The 12,100-nt window shown below is 46.4% G+C and overlaps 3 non-coding genes across 3 annotated transcripts; 2 read left to right on the top strand and 1 right to left on the bottom strand.

The window, feature by feature from the left end:
* Positions 1-2,955: 2,955 nt before the first annotated feature.
* trnar-ucu (transfer RNA arginine (anticodon UCU)) lies at positions 2,956-3,047 on the bottom strand. Its single transcript is given in 2 exon segments — positions 2,956-2,991; positions 3,011-3,047. It is a non-coding gene; the product is annotated as a tRNA-Arg (tRNA).
* Positions 3,048-9,721: 6,674 nt separating this feature from the next.
* On the top strand, positions 9,722-9,794 carry trnak-uuu (transfer RNA lysine (anticodon UUU)). The gene has a single exon. It is a non-coding gene; the product is annotated as a tRNA-Lys (tRNA).
* A 1,018-nt stretch (positions 9,795-10,812) lies between these two features.
* On the top strand, positions 10,813-10,885 carry trnaf-gaa (transfer RNA phenylalanine (anticodon GAA)). The gene has a single exon. It is a non-coding gene; the product is annotated as a tRNA-Phe (tRNA).
* The last annotated feature ends 1,215 nt before the right edge of the window (positions 10,886-12,100 follow it).

A 12,100-nucleotide genomic window follows, 5' to 3' on the forward strand; every position in this document is an offset into this window, starting at 1 on the left:
GGAACTAAGATGTTAATTCGTGGGATTTAGGTGTCGCTGGCAAGGCCACCATTTATTGCCCATCCATAATTGCCCTTGAGAATGTGGTGGTGGGCCGCCTCCTTGAACCGCTGCATTCCGTGCGGTGAAGGTTCTCCCACAATGCTGTTAGATTGGGAGTTCCAGGATTTTGACCCAGCGACGATGAAGGAATGACGTCACCATTCCAAGTCGGGATGGTGTGTGACTTGGAACGGAACGTGCATGTGGTGTTGTTCCCATGTGCCTACAGCCCTTGTCCTTCTCGGTGTTGGAGGTCGCAGGCTTGGGAGGTGCTGTCGAAGAAGCCTTGGCGAGTTGGTGCAGTGCATCTTGTAGATGGTACACACTGCAGCAGAGTAAAGTTGCGTTCAGTCAAAGTCGTTGTGTGAATGTTGTGTGTGTATTGTCATCCTGAGAGACAGAGACAGGATTGTGACACAGAGCGAAGATATGAACTCAGAAATGTGGCCATTCAGGTTCATAAAAAGGAAGACGGTAAGTCAAAGTCATTCATTCTGACACACGGTCCGGTACTTGGTCATTCAGTCGGGGAGGGAGGCCTGCAGCCAGCAATCAAAAAGCCTGAGAATAAGGCAGAGACGCATTCAGACGGATATACAGGTAGACAGGCAGATGGACAAACAGACAGACAGGCAGAGAAGCAGACCGTGTCCTTTGCCTTTTATCCTGATTTGTCAGTAATAATTTTAAACAGCTTCTGGATCGGTCCCTTCCTTTAATCCTGTGCAGCAGCAGTGAAAATAACTTTTTGGATTTGAGGGTTGAGCCGAATCCGAGTCCGTACCCCAGTCCCCAGGAGAAATTCCCTCATTCCTGGGCACTTTGTGTTAAGCAGAGGTGAGCAGCAAAAAGTGTTAATAATGGGAATAGTGGGACTGAGATTTGCTTAAACAGCCGGCACCCTGTAAAACAGAGCTCCAAGTATCGGTTTAAATAAAGTCCTGAACTGACAGAGGGGAGGGCAGATGAGGATTGAATTAAATCCCAATTCACTGAATCTAAACAAGGTTTAAAGAAGTGAATCTTTCAGGAGTTGGATTGCTGAGCCTGTGTGTGAGCTGAAACTGGATCGGTCCCGTTCAGTAAAAGAGACCGGCAGGCGGCTCCCAGACAGGGCTCAGGCCGGGACCGGGCAGCGGCTGGATGAGAGAGCGGGGCTCCTGCGCTGTTGCTGCGACTGCTTCCGCCTCTGAGAGTCCCTGCGGCGGCCGGTACTGATTTCCCTCTTATGGATCCGGCTCCAACCTTTCGTTGTGATCCTCGTGGCGCAACGGCAGCGCGTTTGATTCCAAATCCCAAAGATGCGTGTTCGAATTACGTTGGGTTTGTTACATTTTCACCACGTTTCAGTGTCACTCTGTTTTAACGCGGGCCAGTCTTTCAGGGATGGTCCATTCACTGCATTGAAAATAATATTGATCATAGAATGAACACACCACAGAAGGAGGCCATTCGACCCATCAATTCCTAACCTGCCTTTTGTAAGAACAATCCCATTGGTCCCATTCCCCGTCCCTTTCCCCGTGGCCCTGCGTTTTCCCCTTCAAGTATTTATCAAATTCCTTTATGAAAGCCACGATTGAATCTGCTTCCATCACCTTTTCAGGCAGCGCATTCCAGATCATAACCATTCGCTGCGTAAATAAAATTTTGCTCATGTCGTCTTTGGTTCTTTTGCAATCACCTCAAATCTGTGTCCTCTGGTTCTTGACACTTCCGCCAACGGGAACAGCTTCTCTTTATTAACTTTATCTGAACCCTTTATGATTTTGAACACTTCTATCAAATCTCCTCTGAACCTTCTCTGCTCTCAGGAGAACAACCCCAGCACGGCGTAAATGCGGTCAATCAGCTCCAATTTATTTATTTGGGCATTAAACAAAACGTGAAAGACTGGCAAGGCGTTGTCCGAACAGAAGTCACTGCTTGAAGATAATAAATCCAATCGCTGCGTGGGCGCTGGGTTCAAATGCTACCACTGATAGAATTTCTGGCAATGTTCATTTTGACCTGTTCGCAGAAAACCCGATTGTCGTGCGATGGAGCAGAGGATGTGAAATAAGCTTAAAGTGGAAGTGCAGATATTAGTTTCAATACAGTGACTGGACACGTTTCCACAGGTAAGGGCCCCTCACCTTAAGATTCTTTCCAGCAGAGTGGGACAGGTGATCAGAGTGACCGGGCTCCAGCGGCGCAATCGGTCAGTGCGCGGTCCTGACATGACAGTACAGGATCGGGAAATACCGAGGTTGTTAATTCGAGTCTCACCGAGATCAAACAATCATTTTGCTTGTGAACATTTCGACCGGAGTTAAAGGTACAATTGGTGTGTTCCAAAATGCATCCATTCATTTGTATTGCCACGTGTTTCCTCCGGACTACGCTGTTGCAATAGCAGATGAGATGTTCAGTATTAATTGTTTGTCCGAGGGAGGCTGCGGTTTTGGTGATGCAAATTATGATTTTGATCCATCGACAAATCGTGCGATTTAACTGGAGCTTTAAATCAGCGCCTTAGACCGCTCAGCCAGGATACTTTCCATCCGACACTTCTGGAGCTAGTTTTACAGGAATAGAATTACTACAAGCAAGAATTCTACCCCTCCAGCACCAATGCTCACACGGCAGCAGGATGCATGTGTCCAGTTAGAAACCTGTCTGAAGGAACATGCAGTCTGACAGAACCGGAAGTCCAGCAGATTGACTTTCGGTCTGAGATGATGTTGAGTCTCCTCCTTGAGAGTGCTTCTCCAATCCAGCTCAGAATGGATTTAGAATCATAAATTCTGGTTTGACTGGAGCCACTTGTGTAAGATGAAGTGCAGGGGGCAGTTTCCCGTCCTTGACGGACATTAATGATCCTGTTGCGGTTTTGCTGCAAAATATCACTTCCCAGCTCCCGAAACTAAAAGCCAACTCTGGTGGGACTCGAGCCCACAACCTTTGAATACCTCCTCCAATCATTCAGTAGAAGTCCAACACGCTATCCATTGCGCCACAGAGTCAGTTATGTAGTATACGGGAGAGCGGGGATCCTGTGCTGTGGTTGAGGCGGTCAGGCTGCTCCTGCTTCCGTTTCTCACATTCCCAGAGCCGCGGCGGCAGTCTGCACGGATCACCCTCCAATGGATCCGGCTCCAGCCGCTTGTTGTGGGACTGGTGCAAGAACAGTCGCGTCTGACTCCAAATCAGAAGGCTGCGTGTTTTGAACCAGTTTGAAATCACAGCATTTTCACTGTGGCTCAGGGTCCTGCCGATAGATTTTTGATCGGGACAGTGTTTCAGTGATGGGATGTTCAGTGTTTGTGCAACAATATCAAAATTAAGTTTGATACATAAATTAGCTTTTTTTCTGTTCCTTTCTATTCACACCCTCTCCAGTTTTATGTAGAAAGAGTTAACAATGTTTAAAGGATGTGGTGTGCAGTGTTTGTGGAATCAGTGTAATTAAATTTGATACTTTCTTCAGTTCCTTCTCCAACCCAGACTCTTATCATTAGATTTGTAGCTTCACCCTGTTTAAAATAGGTTACTCAGTGATATAAATAAAACAGTTACAACCCCGAAACCTCAGCGGGTTTATTTGTTCCAATGCTTTATGATGATCTCGATTTCCATTGAAATTTTCAATCAGCAAATCCCAACGGGTGTTTTGGGTTTGACAAACTAATTTTTTACTTGCCTGGTTCCTGGAAATTATCCAGTGGGGATTTGCTTACCCGTACAGATATAGAAATAAATACATTCCATCATTTCACAAATGACAGTTGTGTAAATAAATATATCGCGATATCCAACATGGAAAAGCAGCTCTTCATGTTCTTAAACAAATTTCCTCATTTTATTTTATTAATCCACTTACGTTTCAATGTAAAACATATATTCAGAGCATCTCTCTAAACTTAAAGAATGGTAAAACAATTGCAGGTTTTACAAACACATAACATGCGATCGTATAAGTAAGATTAAGGCTGACTTTGTGAAATTTTTATTCGAATTATCTTTATGATGGTGCGAAAAATATTTCTCGATGTCCGTCCCCAACTTCATAGAATCATAGAATCATAGAATCATAGAAGTTACAACATGGAAACAGGCCCTTCGGCCCAACATGTCCATGTCGCCCAGTTTATACCACTAAGCTAGTCCCAATTGCCTGCACTTGGCCCATATCCCTCGATACCCATCTTCCCCATGTAACTGTCCAAATGCTTTTTAAAAGACAAAATTGTACCCGCCTCTACTACTGCCTCTGGCAGCTCGTTCCAGACACTCACCACACTTTGAGTGAAAAAATTGCCCCTCTGGATCCTTTTGTATCTCTCCCCTCTCACCTTAAATCTGTGCCCCCTCGTTATAGACTCCCCTACCTTTGGGAAAAGATTTTGACTATCGACCTTATCTATGCCCCTCATTATTTTATAGACTTCTATAAGATCACCCCTTAACCTCCTACTCTCCAGGGAATAAAGTCCCAGTCTGTCTAACCTCTCCCTGTAAGTCAAACCATCAAGTCCCGGTAGCATCCTAGTAAATCTTTTCTGCACTCTTTCTAGTTTAATAATATCCTTTCTATAATAGGGTGACCAGAACTGTACACAGTACTCCAAGTGTGGCCTCACCAATGCCCTGTACAACTTCAACAAGACATCCCAACTCCTGCATTCAATGTTCTGACCAATGAAACCAAGCATGCTGAATGCCTTCTTCACCACCCTATCCACCTGTGACTCCACTTTCAAGGAGCTATGAATCTGTACTCCTAGATCTCTTTGTTCTATAACTCTCCCCAACGCCCTACCATTAACGGAGTAGGTCCTGGCCCGATTCGATCTACCAAAATGCATCACCTCACATTTATCTAAATTAAACTCCATCTGCCATTCATCGGCCCACTGGCCCAATTTATCAAGATCCCGTTGCAATCCTAGATAACCTTCTTCACTGTCCACAATGCCACCAATCTTGGTGTCATCTGCAAACTTACTAACCATGCCTCCTAAATTCTCATCCAAATCATTAATATAAATAACAAATAACAGCGGACCCAGCACCGATCCCTGAGGCACACCGCTGGACACAGGCATCCAGTTTGAAAAACAACCCTCGACAACCACCCTCTGTCTTCTGTCGTCAAGCCAATTTTGTATCCAATTGGCTACCTCACCTTGGATCCCATGAGATTTAACCTTATGTAACAACCTACCATGCGGTACCTTGTCAAATGCTTTGCTGAAGTCCATGTAGACCACGTCTACTGCACAGCCCTCATCTATCTTCTTGGTTACCCCTTCAAAAAACTCAATCAAATTCGTGAGACATGATTTTCCTCTCACAAAACCATGCTGACTGTTCCTAATTAGTCCCTGCCTCTCCAAATGCCTGTAGATTCTGTCCCTCAGAATACCCTCTAACAACTTACCCACTACAGATGTCAGGCTCACTGGTCTGTAGTTCCCAGGCTTTTCCCTGCCGCCCTTCTTAAACAAAGGCACAACATTTGCTACCCTCCAATCTTCAGGCACCTCACCTGTAGCGGTGGATGATTCAAATATCTCTGCTAGGGGACCCGCAATTTCCTCCCTAACCTCCCATAACGTCCTGGGATACATTTCATCAGGTCCCGGAGATTTATCTACCTTGATGCGCGTTAAGACTTCCAGCACCTCCCTCTCTGTAATATGTACACTCCTCAAGACATCACTATTTATTTCCCCAAGTTCCCTAACATCCATGCCTTTCTCAACCGTAAATACCGATGTGAAATATTCATTCAGGATCTCACCCATCTCTTGTGGTTCCGCACATAGATGACCTTGTTGATCCTTAAGAGGCCCTACTCTCTCCCTTGTTACCCTTTTGCCCTTTATGTATTTGTAGAAGCTCTTTGGATTCACCTTTGCCTGATCTGCCAAAGCAATCTCATATCCCCTTTTTGCCCTCCTGATTTCTCTCTTAACTCTACTCCGGCAATCTCTATACTCTTCAAGGGATCCACTTGATCCCAGCTGCCTATGCATGTCATATGCCTCCTTCTTATTTTTGACTAGTGCCTCAATCTCCCGAGTCATCCAAGGTTCCCTACTTCTACCAGCCTTGCCCTTCACTTTATAAGGAATGTGCTTACACTGAACCCTGGTTAACACACTTTTGAAAGCCTCCCACTTACCAGACGTCCCTTTGCCTGCCAACAGACTCTCCCAATCAACTTCTGAAAGTTCCTGTCTAATACCATCAAAATTGGCCTTTCCCCAATTTAGAATTTTAACTTTTGGGCCAGACCTATCCTTCTCCATAGCTATCTTAAAACTAATGGAATTATGATCACTGGTCCCAAAGTGATCCCTCACTAACACTTCTGTCACCTGCCCTTCCTTATTTCCCAAGAGGAGGTCAAGTTTTGCCCCCTCTCTAGTCGGGCCATCCACATACTGAATGAGAAATTCCTCCTGAATACACTCAACAAATTTCTCTCCATCCAAGCCCCTAATGCTATGGCTGTCCCAGTCAATGTTGGGAAAGTTAAAGTCCCCTACTATTACCACCCTATTTTTCTTGCAGCTGTCTGTAATCTCCTTACATATTTGCTCCTCAATTTCCCGTTGACTATTTGGGGGTCTGTAGTACAATCCTATCAAAGTGATCTCTCCCTTCTTATTTTTCAGTTCTACCCATATGGACTCAGTGGGCGAACCCTCGGATATATCCCCTCTCACTACTGCCGTGATGTTCTCCCTAATCAAGAACGCAACTCCCCCTCCTCTCTTACCTCCTGCTCTATCTTTCCTATAGCATCTGTACCCTGGAACAGTGAGCTGCCAGTCCTGCCCCTCCCTTAGCCATGTTTCAGTAATAGCTATAACATCCCAGTCCCATGTACCCATCCATGCCCTGAGTTCATCTGCCTTGCCCATCAGACTTCTTGCATTGAAATAAATGCAGTTTAATCTAGTCTTCCCTTGGTCTTTGCCCTGCTTTCTCAGACCATCTGTCCGGTCATGTTCTGTACACTCTCCCTTACTGCCTTTTGTTTCTGTCACCACTTTATTTCCCACTGACTTCCTGCATCGGTTCCCATCCCCCTGCCACATTAGTTTAAACCCTCCCCAACAGCACTAGCAAACACTCCCCCTAGGACATTGGTTCCAGTCCTGCCCAGATGCAGACCGTCCAATTTGTACTGGTCCCACCTCCCCCAGAACCGGTTCCAATGGCCCAGGAATTTGAATCCCTCCCTCTTGCACCATCTCTCAAGCCACGTATTCATCTTAGCTATCCTGTCATTCCTACTCTGACTAGCCCGTGGCACTGGTAGCAATCCTGAGATTACTACCTTTGAGGTCCTACTCTTTAGTTTAACTCCTAACTCCCTAAATTCAGCTTGTAGGACCTCATCCTGTTTTTTACCTATATCGTTGGTGCCTATATGCACCACGACAACTGGCTGTTCACCCTCCCCCTCCAGAATGTCCTGCAGCCGCTCCGAGACATCCTTGACCCTTGCACCAGGGAGGCAACATACCATCCTGGAGTCTCGGTTGCGTCCGCAGAAACGCCTGTCTATTCCCCTTACAATCGAGTCCCCTATCACTATAGCTCTGCCACTCTTTTTCCTGCCCTCCTGTGCAGCAGAGCCAGCCACGGTGCCATGAACCTGGCCACTGCCACCTTCCCCTGGTGAGCCATCTCCGCCAACAGTATCCAAAACGGTATACCTGTTTTGGAGGGAGATGACCGCAGGGGACCCCTGCACTGCCTTCCTACTCTTCCTCTGTCTGTTGGTCACCCATTCACTATCTCCCTCAGTAATTTTTATCTGCGGTGTGACCAACTCACTGAACGTGCAATCCACGACTTTCTCAGCATCGCGGATGCTCCAAAGTGAGTCCATCCGCAGCTCCAGAGCCGTCAAGCGGTCAAACAATAGCTGCAGCTGGACACACTTCCCGCAGGTGAAGGAATCAGGGATACAGGAAGGATCCCTGAATTCCCACATCCCACAAGAGGAACATGACACGGCGCTGGGATCTCCTGCCATGACTTAACCCTTAAATTAGCTTAAGAACAACTACAATGTCAAGAGAAAAAAAAAGGAAAGAAAAACTACCTACCACTCCCTTTAAGGAGTTTACTCCTTTAAATTGTTCTCAATTTAGAGAATGTTAACTACACTAGGGACCTTGATTCACTAAAAAATAAACGCTACTTCCTATAAGACCTGCAGACCTTCCCTTTCCTTTTCCTTCAGTTGCTGCAGATAAGTAGAAATACTGACCTGAACCTACTCACCAATCAGGTGCCTCCCCTGTGTCGCGTCCCGATCTGATTCCTGACGTCACTTCGAACTCGGTCGCAGCTCCGCTCGGCTCCTCTCAGCGCTCTGAAATCCCGCCTTTTATCGGACGCTCCCTCCGCTCGGCTCGGCTCCTCTCAGCGCTCTGAAATCCCGCCTTTTATCGGACGCTCCCTCCGCTCGGCTCGGCTCCTCGCAGCTGTTCTCAGCGCTCTGAAATCCCGCCTTTTATCGGACACTCCCTCCGCTCGGCTCGGCTCCTCGCAGCTGTTCTCAGCGCTCTGAAATCCCGCCTTTTATCGGACGCTCCCTCCGCTCCGCTCGGCTCCTCTCAGCTGTTCTCAGCGCTCTGAAATCCCGCCTTTTATCGGACGCTCCCTCCGCTCGGCTCGGCTCCTCTCAGCTGTTCTCAGCGCTCTGAAATCCCGCCTTTTATCGGACGCTCCCTCCGCTCGGCTCGGCTCCTCTCAGCTGTTCTCAGCGCTCTGAAATCCCGCCTTTTGTCAGACCCTCCCTCCGCTCGGCTCGGCTCCTCTCAGCTGGAGCCGAGCCGAGCGGAGGGAGCGAGTCTTCAAGCGACCATTGGTATATTTTACTCACATTGCTGTTTTCTTTCACTGTGAGGGCGAAGAGACAAAAATGTGGAGACATTAGCTACGAATTTATCAGCTGGGTTGCACCTTTACTTTTCCGACCATCTCAGTCTTTTTTTCCTTAACCTTTCCCTGCTGGTGCGAGCACCTTCACACTGACATGGATATTTCTGCAGTGAGCGACATCAGACTGTTTCCACAATGAATGTCACTCCCTTTATTTTGGAAAAGTGAAATGGTATTCACATTCCGACTCGTTTCACTTGATTTGTGAGAGATCGTTGAAGGATCAATCTCCGGTTAAGACGGCCTTTTTCTCTCTCTCTGTTGGCCGAATCCAAAATGAAATTGGAGCTGGACTCATCAGGCAAGAAATCAGGAATCACTTTAGCAAACAAAATACGGCCGAAAGCTGGAACTCTCTCATCCCAAAGGATGTGGATTGTGGTTCAATTCATAATTTGAAGTCTGATATTGATAGATCGTTTTTCGATTCGGGTACCAAGGAATATGAGTCCAAGACGGAGAAACAGAGATGAATTGCAGATCAACTCATGATCGAATTGAATGGGGCAGCAGGTTCGAGGGGCTGAATGGCCTTCTCTTGTCCCGATGTTCCGATACTGCTCAGCGCGGAGGTGGACGAATGGAAAAATACATCAGACTAACTCCAGAATGAAAAAACGGGTGTTCAGAAGAAGATACCCTGAGATTGTGGAACGAACTGAACTCCTGCAGCAAAGTCAACAGTTGTCTCTCTGCAATAATAAGATGGGAAGAATTTCAGCAATCGGCCCGGCTCGCTCAGTCGGTAGAGCATGAGACTTTTAATCTCAGGGTCGTGGGTTCGAGCCCCACGTTGGGCGATTTGTGTTCTACTTTTCACACTCGGTGATAAAATTTTTAAAGTGCAACCTCTTGTCTCCAGATTCGAAACAGGCACAACCCTGAGCTGTGTGAAAGGAAACCGTGAGCGTTGCCAAATATCCACTCCCTCCCGATTCTACCTTCTCGTTCCCTCCACATGGGACACGGACAGGTTATCGGTTCAATTGGATTCACTTTTTGTTGTTATTAAAAATGTTGAAGGTCAGAAAATGTAATATTTAGGAGATGCCAACGCTGGAACAATTCGCCTCTCTGATACCTCCTGATCCCCCCTTACCCTATTTGATTCTCCCTGTGCTCGTTATCATCGCTGATACGCTCTGTCTCTTACCTTCTCCGATACCCTCAGAGAGTCCATGATCCACTTTGAACCTTGTCAGCGCCATTCACCTGCTCTGATACCGATTGATTGCCCCAAACACAGATGCGCCCTGAGCCGCCTTACACTCTCCCATACTCGGCAGTCCTTCCCCTCTCTCAGATCTTAATACACTCTCTGATGCCATCTGACTGCCCGCTCTCCACTTTGAGCCCCCTTACACTCTCTGATGCCCTCTGATAGTACCTTCCCCTCTCTGAGATGCCCTTGCCCCAATGGATCGCCACTAAGAAAAGATTAGACGCCCTGAGGCCTTCTCAGAACCAATTACCGTCCCTGCTATCAAAGTGCGGTGTAACTTCACAGGTGGATCTACCGGTCTGTGTTAAGGATGAGATCAAGAGTTTGATCGGTCGCTGCTGCTTCCGCCTCTGAGAGCTCTGTCGGCGGTCGGTACCGATCTTCCTCCAATAAACTGGGTGTGGATGTATGAGTGCGCTGTTGATTTATAAACTTTGGTAGTTTACGTATGACAACGATGTTTATATATGAACTGTGGGTGTATCTCTATGAGTACGATGTTTATATATGAATTGTGGAATGAACAGGAGGGGCAATTCCTCCTGGGGTTATATTTTCTTCCACGACAATAACACAAAGTAACTGCTGGGTGTCGAGCCGAAATAGCTCAGTTGGGAGAGCGTTGGACTGAAGATCTGAAAGTCCTTGGTTCAATCCCGCGTTTCGGCAGTTTTTGGTTGTTTACTTTCTTCTTTCTTGCTTCGATTCTCGGATTTATTTGCAGTGAAATTTAATTCCCGCCACTGTCGGATTGAGGATTGAATGGAGAGACATCAAGGATGGGAAATATTTATATCGTTTTTATTTGGCTGTTATTTCACTGTTACCTTCTGCCTTTTTCTCTTGGTTTTGTCTCTCTCGGTGCCAGGTGACTATTTGATTTGTCCGAAACTGATCCATTTTCCACACCTCGGGGCGGTCAGACCCGCTCTGTCTGTCTGTTGCTGCTGCTGATCATTAATGGGAACAGGCCGCGAGTCAAACGTTTATCTGCAAATTGGAGAAAGACAAATAAAAAGAAAGACGTGTTTATCCTGCCCAGGGGCAAAGTTATAACGGATGTAATTCAAAAACGGTGCCCGTGTATTTTTCTGTGGATTTTCTTTTTAATGCTTCGATTTCAAAAGTTACAAAAACGCGAAATAAATAAAGTAAATTACAAGAATCGAGTCCGTGATCATTATGTTACAGTATACTCTTTGCAAACGAGTTTACCGGCCGCACCAACGGCACATTAGGCTGTTTAATTAATTTTTGTACCTGCAGCGATTTCTGTACTTTGACCCCTAAATCTCTCTGCTCCTCCACAGCACCGAGTTTCTCACCATTTAGAAAATACTCTGATTTATCTTTCTTAGATTTAAAGTGCATGACCTCGGTCTCCCCCACATTGAACTCTATTTGCCACAGTTTTGTCCACATACTGAATCTCTCAATTCCCACTTTTCAATTTCCTGCTATCAGCTGCGTTCCTTCCTGCGTCACCAGAAGGCTGCGTGTTCAAAACACGGGGTAACCGTTGCCTTTAGAGCTGATAGGATTCTGTATCGTTCCGGAATGAATGTTTCATCTGCTTTTTCTCAATAAACAGAACCTTGCTCTAAATTCTGGTTCTCTGGTTCTCAAATTTCAGCAAATCGTTTCATTTTGCCCTCGACTTTTGATCTTGTGCTGCGGATGAAACTTTTGCAAAGAGGGAGAAGAAGTCCCCAAATCGCCCCACGTGTATCTCAAACGCTTTGGGAAGAAGTTCTGTGTAAACAATCAGGAATTTAAAGGCACCTCAATGACCTGCACTTTAATTGAATGAGTTTTTTTCGCCATTGGAATCGACGAGAAATCGCTGTCGGCTTTCATCTGACGGAAGTGGAGAGTGTGGCCGCC

Source organism: Heptranchias perlo, chromosome 20 (genome assembly GCF_035084215.1).
Source record: "Heptranchias perlo isolate sHepPer1 chromosome 20, sHepPer1.hap1, whole genome shotgun sequence".
Lineage (NCBI taxonomy): Eukaryota > Metazoa > Chordata > Chondrichthyes > Hexanchiformes > Hexanchidae > Heptranchias > Heptranchias perlo.